Source organism: Salvelinus sp. IW2-2015, linkage group LG36 (genome assembly GCF_002910315.2).
Source record: "Salvelinus sp. IW2-2015 linkage group LG36, ASM291031v2, whole genome shotgun sequence".
NCBI lineage: Eukaryota > Metazoa > Chordata > Actinopteri > Salmoniformes > Salmonidae > Salvelinus > Salvelinus sp. IW2-2015.
The window spans coordinates 15,395,603-15,408,872 of NC_036875.1; positions in this window are offsets into that span (position 1 = coordinate 15,395,603).

Genomic DNA, 13,270 nt, shown 5'->3' on the forward strand with positions numbered 1-13,270 from the left:
ACTGGGATGCCATTGGGCTCCGGAGGTAATTAGTGCTACAGCAGAGCAAAGCTGGGCAGGGCTGCCCAGGTCGACCAATCATGTTCACATCATCGGGAGACTTTTTTGCCGGGGAAGTAATAAATCCCCCTATTTGACATGCTGCATTTGCTCTGAATACACACAGGAAGAAAAGCCCCGGATTGCTCTCTTCTCCATTTCGCGCCAAAGCTCGTAACAAGCCGAGGCAGATCATTGCAGCCGACTTGCCCTCACTATTTCTTTAAAGGAAAGGTTTGCACACTTCCACATTCCGCAGCCGAGGAATTTGCACGGCAATGCTATGTGTCAGTGGACTGTGAGGCATTAAGTATACAGCTACGGTCATAGAATTTAGCCATCAAGTTTTTGGCCAGTAAAAATACAGCCCTTGTACGGCCACAGTCGATGTCTGTAGGAAATGAATGTTTTTCATGTGGTTTAATTTGTTTGTGTGTCACACAGTTAGCTTAATGAAGGACACAGTGAGTACCTACAGGGCACACTCTAGTTAAATCAATGTTATTTTCAGGTCATTTCAATGAAATTAAGTTTAACCAACGTAGTATAGACATCTGTGCCCAGTGGGTAAGGTGGTAAAAGTAGGGCCCTTGTCCACCAAGTTTCTGACTTCTTAGTTTCCTGATTTCAGTTTTGTGTCTATTTTAGTTTCATATTTGAGACATTGAAGCATTACAGATGCATTGAACAGGCATACATAATTTTATATTTACCATAAAAATTGTTGGAGCAAGTGTCATTCTGTCATGGCTTCTTTCTAGAATCCTTGACATCATTCTTTTTTTAGGCTGGGGCGAGTAGAAACCCAACACTCTGCTCTAATTACTGCACAAGTGCCATGTTGTATTCACTGATCCCAGTTTATAGAGTGAGGCTGCCATGCTGTCACTCCCTATGTAACAGTGGATGAGATTCCTAATCAAATCAAGGACTTGGACCTGGTGGGTCACATATGTCACATAGGTTGAAATCCGCTCATTGATCCCTGAAATACTTCACATGGGCTGCTTACATCTCCCGCTTTGCTCTTATTATATATATTTTTTTAATATATACAGTATCAGTCAAAAGTTTGGACACACCTACTCATTTCATGGGTTTTCTTTATTTTTACTATTTTCTACATTGTAGAATAATAGTGAAGGCATCAAAACTATTAAATAACACATATGGAATCATGTAGTAACTAAAAAAGTGTTAAACAAATCCAAATATATTTGAGATTCTTCAAAGTAGCCATTCTTTGCCTTGACGACAGCTTTGCACACTCTTGGCATTCTCTCAACCATATTAATGAGTTAGTTACCTGGAATGCATTTCAATTAAAGGTGTGCCTTGTTAAAAGTTAATTTGTGGAATTGAATTCCTACTTAATGCGTTTGAGCCAAACAGTCCAGTTGTGTTGTGATAAGGTAGGGTTGGTATACAGAAGATAGCCCTATTATGGCAAGAACAGCTCAAATAAGCAAAGAGAAATGACTGTCCATCATTACTTTAAGACATGAATGTCTGTCAATCCAGAACATTTCAAGAGCTTTTAAAGTTTCTTTAAGTGCAGTCGCAAAAACCATCAAGCACTATGATGAAACTGTCTCTCGTGAGGAACGCCACAGGAAAGGAAGACCCAGAGTTACCTCTGCTGCAGAGGATATGTTCATGAGAGTTACCAGCCTCAGAAATCTGCAATTAACTGCACCTCAGATTGCAGCCCAAATAAATGCTTCACAGATTTCAAGTAACTGACACATCTCGACATCAACTGTTCAGAGGAGACTGCGTGAATCAAACCTTCATGGTCATATTGCTGCAAATAAACCACTACTAAAGGACACCAATAAGAAGGAGACACAGCTTGGGCCAAGAAACATGAGCAATGGACATTAGACCGGTGGAAATCTGTCCTTGGTCTGATGAGACAAATTTGAGATTTTTAGTTCCAACCGCCATGTCTTTGTGAGACGCAGAGCAGGTGAACAGATGATCTCTGCATGTGTGGTTCCCACCATGAAGCATGGAGGAGGAGGTGTGATGGTGTGGTTGTGCTTTGCTAGTGACACTGTCAGTGATTTATTTAGAATTCAAGGCACACTTAACCAACATGGTTACCACAGAATTCTGCAGCGATACACCATCCCATCTGGTTTTCACTTAGTGGGACTGTCATTTGTTTTCAACAGGACAATGACACAAAACACACCTCCAGGCTGTGTAAGGGCTGTTTGACCAAGAAGGAGAGTGATGGAGTGCTGCATCAGATGATGTGGCCTCCACAATCACCTGACTTCAACCCAATTGAGATGGTTTGGGATGAGTTGGACCGTGAAGGAAAAGCAGCCAACAAGTGCACCGCATATGTGGGAACTCCTTCAAGATGGTTGGAAAAGCATTTCAGGTGAAGCTGGTTGAGAGAATGCCAAGAGTGTGCAAAGCTGTCATCAAGGCAAAGGGTGGCTACTTTGAAAAATCTAAAATATATTTTGTTTTGTTTAACACGTTTTTGGTTACTACATGATTCAATATGTGTTATTTCATAGTTTTGATGTCTTCACTGTTAATCTACAATGTAGAAAAGAGTAAAAATTAAGAAAAACCCTTGAATGAGTAGGTGTGTCCAAACTTTTGGCTGGTACTGTATATTTCTATTGTCGCTATATTTTTGTCCTGAAGGCACCATTGTAAATGAGACTGGTCTCAATTGGGTTCTCCTGAATAAATACTAGTTAATAATAATCATAGGTTTATTCTGGGACACAATAGACAGATTGTTTCTTATGAAGTTAATCTGGCCGTTTTGTATGACTGCTGGAAAGATCAGAGGGAGGCTTCTGCTATGTGTGTATCTGCTCTGGAGCTATGTTTCACTGACAGGGTCTTTGCATATCCTGAATGCCCATGAGACAAATCATTGTGCTGTTATGGACAGCCCAAGTGTTGCATAGTGGCAGAAAAGGACATCTGAGGGCCGGGGAGAATGCTGAGAGTATCCAAGCATTCACCTATTGGTTTCCCTCACAGTTGTATAGCCAGATCAATAGATGAGTAACGATAGACACCTGTGCCTGCCAGTTCCATCACCAGTATAATCATGTTGCGGAAACCTCATTAGAGAGCATCAGTTGAGCAGGTTATCATGAAATGTGGCCTGGGTTAACCCTATGGAGGCTCTTTGATGTGGAGAGAAATGTAACTTCCATTGGATTCCATGAGTCATTAACTGACATTACATCAAAATCCCACCACCATGGGGTTTAGTTCTCAAGCTTAATTCCCCCATCATTATATCTCCAATATCTAACAGGTGGTCCTGCACTGTTGTATGTTTTGGATAGAAGCCACCACTCAAACAGTCTAACCTTTTGATATGAATAGAACTTTGATGATGCTTTGATCCCAAACATTGTGATTATTCTGTAGCCCTGAGTTCTCAAGACATATTTTGCATATTATGGGCCATTGTCTCACGTCCAATGGCGTCACTCCTATGCGACGCTCGTCCCTCAACCGATCTGTCTTTCAGGACATGGAACTCATCTCTAAAAATAATTTTGCTCATCCGCCTAATACTAGTTCCTAATTCTGAAAATGTATCCCCTCTCAGTAGTTATACAACGGGTGGGTCTAATCCTGAATGCTGATTGGGTAAAACCGCATTCCAGCCGGTGTCTATTCAACAAGTTACCACCGGCTAAATCTATGACGTTAAAATGCCTATTTACTGTTCCATCCATTTTAGACTAACATTTAGTTTTCAACAGCGGGGATTTGTATAAACCTTGCTGTCTGTGTCTCCGACATTGCAACATTGTTTCAAAATTAAAATTCGATCTCCAGCTGTCCCATAGTAAAGAAGGTGTCGGGGACCGGGACGAGACAGACAGGTAGGCAGCGTTTCTCAGCCAGTCGAAATCACGAATCAGTTTTTATGGATATATACAAAGAAATGTCAGTTGAAAAAAGGTCAAACGAAACAAAGTGCAGCTAGTTTGCAGTCTTTCCAGCTTCAGTTTGAAGTGATTGTGTTAGCTGTGTTGTTGGCTAGCTCCACTGAACAACAGTCCTGACAAGTGAGCACATTTTCTTTGCCAGGCGAAATCGTTCCTCATTAGCTCATTGTTATGGATGTATCCAAATAAATGTCTCTAGAAAACGGCTTAAATAATTGCAAATGCAGCTACTTTGCTGTTATTCTGGCTGTAAGTTAGCCATAGTTGGCTAGCTAGCAAGCAACGAATAAGAACGTTGCCAGCCAGTATGGCAACATTTAGAACATTTAGAACGAACGACTGGATCGCGTCCATAGATACAGAACAAAAAGGCTGAGCGACTGGGTCGTGTCTCTAGCAACCAAAAAAATAGAACAAACGATCAGCCGGGCTTGGGTAGCAACCCGCGATTTGTCGAAGGATTAAATAGTATGAATAAATAAAGGGAACACTTAAACAACACAATGTAACTCCAAGTCAATCACACTTCTGTGAAATCAAACTGTTCACTTAGGAAGCAACACAATTGACAAAAATTTACATGCTGTTGTGCAAGTGGAATAGACAAAAGGTGGAAATTATAGGCAATTACAAGACACCCCAATAAAGGAGTGGTTCTGCAGGTGGTGACCACAGACCACTTCTCAGTTCCTATGCTTCCTGGCTGATGTTTTGGTCACTTTTGAAGGCTGGTAGGTAGTGCAGCTCATCCAGGATGGCACATCAATGCGAGCTGTGGCAAGAAGGTTTGCTGTGTCTGTCAGCGTAGTGTCCAGAGCATGGAGGCGCTACCAGGAGACAGGCCAGTCACTCAGGAGACGGGAGGAGGCCGTAGGAGGGCAACACCCAGCAGCAGGACCGCTACCTCCGCCTTTGTGCAAGGAGGAGCACTGCCAGAGCCCTGCAAAATGACCTCCAGCAGGCCACAAATGTGCATGTGTCTGCTCAAACGGTCAGAAACAGACTCCATGAGGGTGGTATGAGGGCCGCGTCCACAGGTGGGGGTTGTGCTTACAGCCCAACACCGTGCAGGACGTTTGGCATTTGCCAGAGAAACCAAGATTGGCAAATTGCGCACTGGCGCCTGTGCTCTTCACAGATGAAAGCAGGTTCACACGCACATGTGTCAGACGTGACAGAGTCTGGAGACGCCGTAGGAAGGTTCTGCTGCCTGCAACATCCTCCAGCATGACCGGTTTGGCGGTGGTCAGTCATGGTGTGGGGTGGCATTTCTTTGGGGGGCCGCACAGCCCTCCATGTGCTCGCCAGAGGTAGCCTGACTGCCATTAGGTACCGAGATGAGATCCTCAGACCCCTTGTGAGACCATATGCTGGTGCGGTGGCCCTGGGTTCCTCCTAATGCAAGACAATGCTAGACCTCATGTGGCTGGAGTGTGTCAGCAGTTCCTGCAAGAGGAAGGCATTGATGCTATGGACTGGCCCGCCCGTTCCCAGACCTGAATCCAATTGAGCAATCTGGGACATCATGTCTCGCTCCATCCACCAACGCCACGTTGCACCACAGACTGTCCAGGAGTTGGCGAATGCTTTAGTCCAGGTCTGGGAGAGAGAGATCCCTCAGGAGACCATCCGCCACCTCATCAGGAGCATGCCCAGGCGTTGTAGGGAGGTCATACAGGCACGTGGAGGCCACACACACTACTGAGCCTCCTTTTGACTTGTTTTACGGACATTACATCAAAGTTGGATCAGCCTGTAGTGTGGTTTTCCACTTTAATTTTGAGTGTGACTCCAAATCCAGACCTCCATGGGTTGATAAATTTGATTTCCATTGATCATTTTTGTGTGATTTTGTTGTCAGCACATTCAACTATGTAAAGAAAAAAGTATTTAATAAGAATATTTCATTCATTCAGATCTAGGATSTGTTATTTTAGTGTTCCCTTTATTTTTTTGAGCAGTGTATATATTGGTAATCCGTTGTATAAAAGTGATAATGCCCTCGAAGCCGATGTTTGGAGGATTTGTAACATATGACCAACACCATAACGTCGCAGAGAGCAGTCAGCTGTGCTGTAGAACTTGACACGCTAATCACAGCAGAACAGATATCATGAAAACTAGGGATGCACGATATATCGGTGAACATATCGGAATCGTCCAATATTAGCTTAAAATGCCAACATCGGTATCGGCCTGAAATCAAGTTTAACGCCGATGTAAAAAAAACGATGTCAAAGCTACCGTGCATACCTATATAACGTAGGGACATAACGTAATGATACCAGGTAAAATTCTGCGCTACATGTGCAACACAGCATTCCTAACCTAGCCCACAATGTCTGCTGTGTGGATCGAGCAGTCAACAAGTTGAGCAGTCATTTGAAAGAGTAAGACAATTTTAGCGAAACAACTCAAAGGTGAAATCCATTAAAGCCAAGATAATTTAATTAATTCCCCTTGACAATCAACCTTTCTCTGTCGTGGGTGATGTTGGCTTTCGATGACTGGTCGAGCACCGGTACACACTACCAAGTGCGATATTTTTCAGATGTTGCCCTACCGGAGTTACACAGTAATAGCGTCACTGCTATTAGCTTTACGACATACATACTATGGAACGCCGTTTGGGTCTTTGCGTGTCAAAAAAGATACAGTAGCACTGTTACTGCTGTACAAAAAAGTCTGCAAACACCGACCACGAACGATCTGTTTACAATACTGCGTTGGTAATAAAGCATAATTTTCTTCTGGGGTAGCTAGCTTTAGCTTGGTAGCTTGGATTAGGCAAAATAGTGGAATTTAGGGTTTGCCTTCAAAATAAAAGTATGTCATTGACAGTTATGCAAATGAATACAAATTGTAGAATTAAGCCACTATACATTTTTTATTTTTTTTAACCTTTATTTAACCAGGTAGGCCAGTTGACAACAAGTTCTCATTTACAACTGCGACCTGGCCAAGACAAAGCAAAGCAGTGCGACATAAACAATCGTACAGTCAATAACACAATGGAAATATCTGTATACAGTGTGTGCAAATGAAGTAAGGAGGTAAGGCAATAAATAGGCCAATAGTGGCGTAATAGTAATTACAATTTAGCAATTTACACTGGGGTGATATATGTGGAGATGAGGATGTGCAAGTAGAAATACTGGTGTGTAAAAGAGCAGAAAAACAAAAACAAATATGGGGATGAGGTAGGTAGTTGGTTGGTTGGTTGGATGGGCTATTTACAGATGGGCTGTGTACAGCTGCAGCGATCGGTAAGCTGCTCTGACAGCTGACGCTTAAAGTTAGTGAGGGAGATATAAGTCTCCAACTTCAGTGATTTTTGCAATTCATTCCAGTCATTGGCAGCAGAGAACTGGAAGGAAAGGCGGCCAAAGGGGTGTTGGCTTTGGGGACGACCAGTGAAATATACCTGCTGGAGTGCGTGCTATGGGTGGGTGTTGCTATGGTGACCAGTGAGCTGAGATAAGGTGGAGCTTTACCAAGCAAAGACTTAAAGATGACCTGGAGCCAGTGGGTTTGGCGATGAATATGTAGTGAGGACCAGCCAACGAGAGCATACAGGTCGCAGTGGTGGGTAGTATATTGGGCTTTGGTGACAAAACAGATGGCATTGTGATAGACTGCATCCAATTTGCTGAGTAGAGTGTTGGAGGCTATTTTGTAAATGACGTCGCCAAAGTCAAGGATCGGTAGGATAGTCAGTTTTACGAGGGTATGTTTGGGAGTATGAGTGAAGGAGGCTTTGTTGCGAAATAGGAAGCCGATTCTAGATTTAACTTTGGATTGGAGATGCTTAATGTGAGTCTGGAAGGAGAGCCAGACACCTAGGTATTTGTAGTTGTCCACATTCTAAGTTAGAACCATCCAGAGTAGTGATGCTGGACGGGTGGGCAGGTGCGGGCAGCGATCGGTTGAAGAGCATGCATTTAGTTTTACTTGCATTTAAGAGCAGAGAGAGCAAGAGCAACATCATTGATACAGTTGAAGTCGGAAGATTACATTCACCTTAGCCAAATACATTTCAACTCAGTTTTTCACAATTCCTGACATTTATTCCATGTAATAAATCACTGTCTTAGGTCAGTTAGGACCACCACTTTATTTTAAGAATGTGAAATGTCAGAATAATATTAGAGAGAATGATTTATTTCACCTTTTATTTCTTTCATCACATGCCCAGTGGGTCAGAAGTTTACATACACTCACTTAGTTTTTGGTAGAATTGCCTTTAAATTGTTTAACTTGGGTCAAATGTTTCGGGTRGCCTTCCACAAGCTTCCCACAATAAGTTGGGTGAATTTTGGCACATTCCTCCTGACAGAGCTGGTGTAACTGAGTCAGGTTTGTAGGCCTCCTTGCTCGCACTTTTTCAGTTCTGCCAACACATTTTCCATAGGATTGAGGTCAGGGCTTTGTGATTGCCACTCCAATACATTGACTTTGTTGCCATTTTGTCACAACTTTAAAAGAATGCTTGGGGTCATTGTCCATTTGGATGACTCATTTGCAACCAAGCTTTAACTTCCTGATTGATGTCTTGAGATGTTGCTTCAATATATCCACATCATTTTCCTCCCTCATGATGCCATTTATTTTGTGAAGCGCACCAGTCCCTCCTGCAGCAAAGTACCCCCAAAACATGAGGCTGCCACCCCTGTGCTTCACGGTTGGGATGGTGTTCTTCGGTTTGCAAGCATCCCCCTTTTTCTTCCAAAAATAGCAATGGTCCTTATGGCCAACAGTTCTACTTTTGAATCATCAGACCAGGATATTTCTCCAAAAGTACAATCTTTGTCCCCATGTGCAGTTGAAAACCTTAGTCTGGCTTTTTTATGGCGGTTTTGGAACAGTGGCTTCTCCGTTGCTGAGCAGTCTTTCAGGTTATGTCGATACAGGATTCGTTTTACTGTGGATATAGATACTTTTGTACCTGTGTTCTCCAGCATCTTCACAAGGTCCTTTGTTGTTGTTCTGGGATTGATTTGTACTTTTCGCACCAAAGTACGTTAATCTCTAGGAGAAGAAAGCGTCTCCTTCCTGAGCGGTTTGACGACTGCGTGGTCCCATGGTGTTTATACTTGCATACTATTGTTTGTACAGATGAACGTGGTACCTTCAGCCGTTTGGAAATTGCTCCCAAGGATGATCCAGACTTGTGGAGGTCTACAATGTTTTTTCTGAGGTCTTGGCTGATTTCTTTTGATTTTCCCATGATGTCAAGCAGAGGCACTGAATTTGAAGGTAGGACTTGAAATACATCCACAGGTACACCTCCAATTGACTCAAATTATGTCAATTAGCCTATCAGAAGGTTCTAAAGACATGACATAATTTTCTGGAATTTTCCAAGCTGTTTAAAGGCACAGTGAACTTATTGTATGTAAACTTCTTACCCACTGGAATTGTGAAATAATCTGTTTGTAAACAATTGTTGGAAAAATTACTTAGAAAGTAGATGTCCTAACCGACTTGCCAAAACTATAGTTTGTTAAGAAGAAATTTGCGGAGTGGTTGAAAAATTTGTTTTAATGACTCCGACCTAAGTGTATGTAAACTTCCGACTTCAAATGTATATACAGAGAAAAGAGTCGGACCGAGAATTGAACCCTGTGGCACCCCCATAGATACTGCCAGAGGTCCGGACAACAGGCCCTCCGATTTGACACACTGAACCCTATCTGAGAAGTAGTTAGTGAACCAGGCGAGGTAGTCATTAGTGAAACCAAGGCTGTTGAGTCTGCCGGCCTTGGCCAGGTCGATGAAGACGGCTGCACAGTTTTGTCTTTTATCGATTGCGGTTATGATATCGTTTACAACCTTTAGCGTGGCTGAGGTGCACCCGTGACCAGCTCGGAAACCAGATTGCAAAGCGGAGAAGGTACGGTGGGATTCGAAATGGTCGGTGATCTGTTTGTTCACTTGGCTTTCAAAGACTTTTAGAATGGCAGGGCGGGATGGATATAGGTCTTTAACAGTTTGGGTCTTGAGTGTCTCCCCCTTTGAAGAGGGGGATGACCGTGGCCGCTTTCCAATCTTTAGGAATCTCAGACGATACGAAAGAGAGGTTGAACAGATTAGTAATAAGGGTTGCAACAATGGCGGCTGATAATTTTAGGAAGAGAGGGTCCAGATTATCTAGCCCATCTGATTTGAATTGATCCAGATTTTGTAGCTCTTTCAGAACATCAGTTGTCTGGATTTGGGTGAAGGAGAAGCGGGGGGGGGCTTGGGCCAGTTGCTGCGGGGGGTGCAGAGTTGTTGGCCGGGTTTGGGGTAGCCAGGTGGAAAGCATGGCCAGCCGTAGAGAAATGCTTATTGAAACGCACACTCAGCGGTCTAAACAAATGAAAAACGAAACAGCACAGCAAGTACGTAAAATAAATAGGTTTTGATTATGCTTTACTGGTAATGGGGACATACGTAAATGCCAACAAAATAACTTTTTGGTCAGTGTGGTTTGTGTGTGTGAGTAACCTTTATTTAACTAGGCAAGTCAGTTTTGAACAAATTCTTATTTACAATGGTGGCCCGGACGACGCTGGGCCAATTGTGTGCCGTCCTATGGGCCTCCCAATCACGGCCGGATGTGATACAGCCTGGATTCGAACCAGGGACTGTAGTGATGCCTCTTGCACTGAGATGCAGTGCCTTAGTCCGCTGCGTCCATGTGTGTGTGTTTATTTATTATATATTTTTTTATTACTATTTAAATGTACTAGAATGCTTGAAAGGCTACAAAGAATCTATATATATTGGCTATCAGTATCGTTTTTTGGGGCAAGGAAAATATTGGATATCGGTATCGTCCGAAAATGTCATATCGGTGCATCACTAATGAAAACGAATTTGTGGATTAGGTAGAACTTCACTACACTAGCTAGCTAGCTACAGGGAGTATTCAGCATTCAGTGTGTGAACTAGCGTTGTTAGCATCCATGCCTTTTGTTTCATATGGATTGATTTTGAGACTGGTTCAGCCAGCAAGGAGACAAGATGTCTCTGTGCACATTTAGATTTTCATAAATACTAATTCTGCCACCACAAAACACCTTAGCAAGATTAACTCTGTCCACTGAACCCCTTTTCATCCTGAAAAGAGTCAATGTCCCCTTGGTAACATTTTTGAATGTTAGGACAGCATATTGTAGCCAAACTTCTTTTTAGCTATCCAATGAGTGTTGGCCAGTTATCTGTCAGATCAGTTGAAATGTGACAATGTACTGAACAAAAACATAAACGCAACATGAAACAATTTCAATGATTTTACTTAGTTACAGTTCATATAAGGAAATCAGGCAATTGAAATACATTCATTAGGCACTAATCTATGGATTTCACATGAGCAGGGGCACAACCATGGGTGGGCCTGGGAGGGTATATGCCCACATACTTGAGCCAGGGTCACCCACTGGGGAACCAGGCCCAGCCAACTAGAATTTGTTTTTTTCCCACAAAAGGGCTTTATTACAGACAGATATATTCCTCAGGTTCATCAGCTGTCCAGGTGGCTGGTCTCAGACGATCCCGCAGGTGAAGAAGCCGGATGTGGAGGTCCTGGGCTGGCGTGGTTACACTTGGTCGGGAGTTGTGTGGCTGGTTGTACGTACTGCCAAATTCTCTAAAACGATGTTGGAAGCAGTTTATGGTAGAGAAACAAACATTAAATTCTCTGCCAAACAGCTCTGGTAGACATTCCTGCAGTCAGCATGCCAATTGCACGCTCCCTCAAAACTTGAGACATCTGTTGCATTGTGTTGTGTGACAAAACTGCACATTTTAAACTGGCCTTATATTGTCCCCAGCACTAAGTGCACTTGTGTAATGATCATGCTGTTTAATCAGCTTCTTGATATGCCACACCTGTCAAGTGGATGGATTATATTGGCAAAGGAGAAATGCTCACTAATAGGGATGTTAACAAATTTGTGCACAACATTTGAGCAAAATAAGCTTTTTGTGCGAATGGAACATTTCTGGGATCTTTTATTTAATCTCATAAAACATTGGAACAACACTTTACATGTTGCGTTTATATTTTTGTTCAGTATATAATGGGAATCAAAAACTGACTTTGACCACAGCAATATTTCAAGGCTGTAGCTAGGTTTCCATCCAATTGGCGACAGATTTTCATACAAATATTCTAAAATCAGCATAAAGAAAAATATACGCATTTTCCCACCAGTTGTGTGTTTCTACCAAACGGACTTCTTGCGGTTAAAAATCAGTACTTGATGACCTGGTGCCCACAAAATATACTTTTTTACTCAAGTTTTCATGTACTGAATAAAAATCTAAAGTTTCCATCGCATTTTCAACTACCAATATTTTTCACATATAAACTGTTCCGTTGTAACGATGTGCGCTGAGAGTCGGGAAGCAAGTTCAGGAAGTGAGTGTTTAAATAAATAAACAACATAACACAAAAAAAGAAACACGGACAACGCACAGACATGACACAGAAACAATAACGCCTGGGGAAGGAACCAAAGGTAGTGACATATATAGGGAAGGTAATCAGGGGAGTGATGTGCAAGTGCGTGTAACGATGGTGACAGGTGTGCGCCATCACGAGCAGCCTGGTGACCTAGAGGCGGGAGAGGGAGCACACGTGACATGCGTTAAATAGCAAATGTGCCTACTCTGGTCTTGGCACGTGTGCTCTAGCCAACAGATCACAGATACAGTGCGAGTAGGTTGTGCATGATCAGATTATTATGGATAAGAAGGAGAATATTTGTATTTGTCAAACGGCAGTCAAGCATCGATTGATTATCTATGCAAAGTAACTTTACCCCACCCTCCATGTACAAATTACCTCAACTAACCTGTACCACCCACACTGACTCAGTACTGGTACCCCCTCTATAGTCTCGTTATTGCTATTCTTATTGTGTTACTTTTTCTTATTTTTTTTTTTACTTTAGTCTATTTGGTAAATATTGTCTTAACTCTTCTTGAACTGCACTGTTGGTTAAGGGCTTGTAAGTAAGCATTTCACGGTAAGGTCTACACTTGTTGTATTTGGCGCATGTGACAAATAAAGTTTGTTTTGATTTGATCACCTTGTCACCAGAATAAGACCCTCGATATTTATTGGAAAGGAGCATCAAGCTCACAACCGTCCACTTTCACCACCCTGTGAAGTTCATAATAATTTATTTCATCTGTAGCCTAATAAACTGTATGGTTTCCCGAGTCATAGACAGCACACCATATCATCACGTGACTCTTAGTTTACTTTGATATGATGTTTCTTATATAAATATTTG